We start from the raw sequence: 3,895 nt of genomic DNA, 5'->3' as shown, positions 1-3,895 counted from the left end.
CATGCTGCTGTTTTTGGAGATGATTTGGGAAGTATGAAGGGAATCACTGTGACATTGAACATTAAACCTGACAGTCCACCAAAATATCTGAAAGCCTGAACTGTGCCATATGCCATCAGGCCAAAAGTTGAAGCAGAGCTGGAGCACCTGGTCACCAATGGAGTCCTAATACCAGTTACCCATAGCTCATGGGCCACTCCTATTGTTCCAATACTGAAGAAAGATGGCTCTCTCCGGATTTGCGGTGATTTTAAAGTCACTGTCAACCCAGTGTTGTGTGCAGAGCAATACCCGCTTCCCCGCATCGATGACCTCTTCGCAGGCCTGGCTGGGGAACAAAAGTTCAGTAAAATTGATCTGAGTCAAGCATATTTACAGATGCACGTCGATGAAAAGTCCCAAGAGCTGTTGACTATAGTGACTCATAAGGAGCTTTATCGATACTGTCACCTACCCTTCGGAATAACGTCTGCTCCCGCCCTGTTCCAGAGGGCTATGGACCAGATCTTGTGTGGCTTGTCAGGAATTCAGTGCTATCTGGATGATATCCTGGTCACTGGAAGGAATGAAGAGGATCACTTAAAGAATTTAGAGGCTACCCTACAAAGACTGGAAGAGTATGGCCTACGAGTTCGCAAAGACAAGTGTGAATTCTTCAAGCCCTCTGTGGAATATTTGGGACACATCATTGATTCTGCAGGTCTTCATAAGGCCCCTGCAAAAGTTAAAGCTACTGTGGAGGCTCCCCCACCTCGAAATGTAGGCCAGTTGCGCTCGTTTCTAGGACTACTGAACTATTATGGAAAGTTCATCTCACAGTTAGCCACACTGCTAAAACCACTTCATGAGCTCCTGGGGCAGAACAAGGCCTGGAAGTGGACTGAAGCCTGTGATGTTGCATTTAACAAAGCGTAAGGATGCATTGCTAAATTCTGAAGTTCTAACACACTTTGATCCATCCTTACCCCTACAATTGGCCTGCGATGCCTCCCCTTATGGAGCGGGAGCAGTCGTGTCACACATTATGCCTTCAGGAGAAGAGAGACCTATTGCTTTTGCTTCACGCACTCTAAGCAAAGCAGAAACTAACTACGCCCAAATCAAATGTGAGGCATTAGGAATTGTTTTTGGAATTCAGAAGTTTCATCAGTACCTATTTAGGCGAAAGTTTACTCTTCTCACAGACCATCGACCTCTGACGTCAATTTTTGGACCCTACACAGGCATTTCCCCATTAGCTGCTAGTTGTATGCAACGTTGGGCATTGTTACTTTCAGCACATACATATGAAATCAAATATCGGAAATCCACTCTGCACGGCAATGCAGATGGCCTCTCAAGATTGCCTTTGCCGGTCAAACATCAAGATAGTGCCTAAAAGGAAATCTTCTACTTTGAACAGGTAGAGAATACACCCATCACTGCTACTCAGATAAAGAAGGCAATTCGCGTTGACCCAGTATTGTCCCAAGTTATGGACCTGGTGATGCATGGAAAATCTCGACAAACCTCTCTGGTCTCACCCGACCTTGTTACCTACATGTCCAGGAGGACGGAGTTATCGGTCCAATCTGGTTGTTTGTTGTGGGGGAGACGTGTCATTATTCCACCACCACTGAGATCACAGATGTTAGAACAGCTACATTCCAGTCACTGTGGAATAGCGCGCATGAAGGAAATTGCATGAAGCTATTTTTGGTGGCCTGGATTGGACAGTGCTATTGAAGAGAAGGCAAAAGTTTGTATGTCATGTCAGGGTGTGAGGAATGCACCCCAGTGGGCACCCCTACACCCATGGGACTGGCCTGAAAACCCGTGGCAACGTATTCACATTGACTTCGCTGGCCCCCTTGAAGGAAGCATGTTCTTGGTGGCAGTAGATGCCCATTCTAAATGGCCAGAAATCTCTATAATGCAGTCCACTACTGCAGAGAGTACTATCCAAAAACTTCGGGGACTCTTTAGTCATTTTGGTCTGCCAGAACAACTTGTGAGCGACAACGGACCGCAGTTCGTCTCTCAGGAGTTTCAAAATTTTATGAAGGCAAATGGGATACACCACATCACGTCAGCACCCTATCATCCATCCACCAACGGATTAGCTGAAAGATTTGTGCAGACAATGAAACACGCTTTGAAATTAGCAAGGGGACAACACTCCATTCAAAAGCGTCTGGATACCGTCTTACCTGCCTACAGAAACACACCTCATGCTACGACCCAGGCATCCTTGGCCTTTCTAATGATGGGACAACAGCTGCGCACTTGCTTTGATCTGCTGAAACCTTCTGAACCCTGACAAATTGTGCAACATTAGCAGCAATATCAAGTAATCAGATGGGCACCCAGAGCAAAAGACCGAACCTTTAGCCCGGGACAGCCAGTTTTGGCTTGGAATTATACTTCCAGAGCTAAATGGGTCCCTGCCACGATCATCACTCAGACAGGACCTGTTTCCTACACAGTCCGGACTGCAGAGAATCTTACCTGGCGGCAACATGTAGATCAGTTGTTGCCAGGTCATGCCAGTCCTCAGGACACATCTGCAGTTGAGTGGTCTGACTTCACCTCTTCTGGTGAGACACCGAATCATGAATCACCTGTTCCTGACTGTTCTCCTCCATTACTGCCAGCGGCTGAGATACCCCTTTGCCCAGCACGAGCTGATACCACCGCCTCACCTGTTCCTGCTGCGGACCATAAGCCCATGGTACTTTCAGGTGCAACAACACCAGAATTTCGCCGTAATCCACCTAGAGACAGAAGGCCTCCTCATCGGCTGGATCTTTAGCTAGGGCGAACCCACGGTTATGGGGCAAAATAATCCCCAGGGTTTAGCTGGGAATGGAGACAGTCTACCCTCCTTCTCTAGTCTAGTGTGTGTTTTATTTAGGGGATGTTCTTATTAGGGGGGGAGGAATATGTTGTGTATTTGGTTGTCATGGTTTTTGTTCCTATGGCAACTGAGTTAGATTATTAGGGGATAGCCCAGCCAGCTTCGGCTGGTTGGGCAAGCTCTGTGTCTATAAATAAATGGTAGTTTTGTTAGCTGTCTGCTGTCTGGCCTCAAGTGATTTCTTCCTAAACCGGCTGCCCCCAAGGATATAACACTGGGCAGTTTGAGTGACATTGAAAATCAGCTCATGTGCCGCCTTTGGCGTGCATGCCATAGGTTGCCTTCCCCTGGCCTAAAATTTGGTACCTAAAGCCCCAAATCGGTAAACACTTATTTATGGACTTCCTCTTAAGTGTTTGCAAGATTGAGGCCTAAATAAACAGCATGTGTTCCAGAGATGCTGAGCACCAGTAACTGAGCGGTCCAGGCTCAGTACCTCTGAAAGTCAGACAACCTATTTAGCTGCCTAAATATGAATGTAGGTGCGTAACTTTGGACATGCATGATAGAAAATGTTGGCCACACTTTTTAGAATACTTGATATCTCTTGGGTTTAAACAGCAAAGAATCCTGTGGCACCTTATAGACTAACAGACGTTTTGGAGCATGAGCTTTCGTGGGTCAATACCCACATCGTCAGATATATGCTCCAAAACACCTGTTAGTCTATAAGGTGCCACAGGATTCTTTGCTGCTTTTACAGATCCAGACTAACACGGGCTACCCCTCTGATCTTTGGTTTAAATTAATTTGGGACTCAAATCTCTCAAAAGAAAAGGAAACCTGTTTACAAATCAGTCCAACGTTTACTGCTGGCTGTTTGTCCCAGCTCTTCAGCCATCTGCAACCAGCAGATTCTGGTCTTTGCTCTGGGATCCCGATCACACTCCCTCTCACTGCGCTGGCAGCAGGTTTGTTGGTGGCTGGGAGTTGGGTCTTTCACAATCAAAAGAAGGCGGAGGATCTCTAGCTCTGGGACCTGCCTCTCTCTCTGTCCCC

The sequence above is a fragment of the Gopherus flavomarginatus genome, chromosome 3 (assembly GCF_025201925.1).
Source record: "Gopherus flavomarginatus isolate rGopFla2 chromosome 3, rGopFla2.mat.asm, whole genome shotgun sequence".
NCBI classification, from domain to species: Eukaryota; Metazoa; Chordata; order Testudines; family Testudinidae; genus Gopherus; species Gopherus flavomarginatus.
This window is presented reverse-complemented; position numbering follows the sequence as displayed.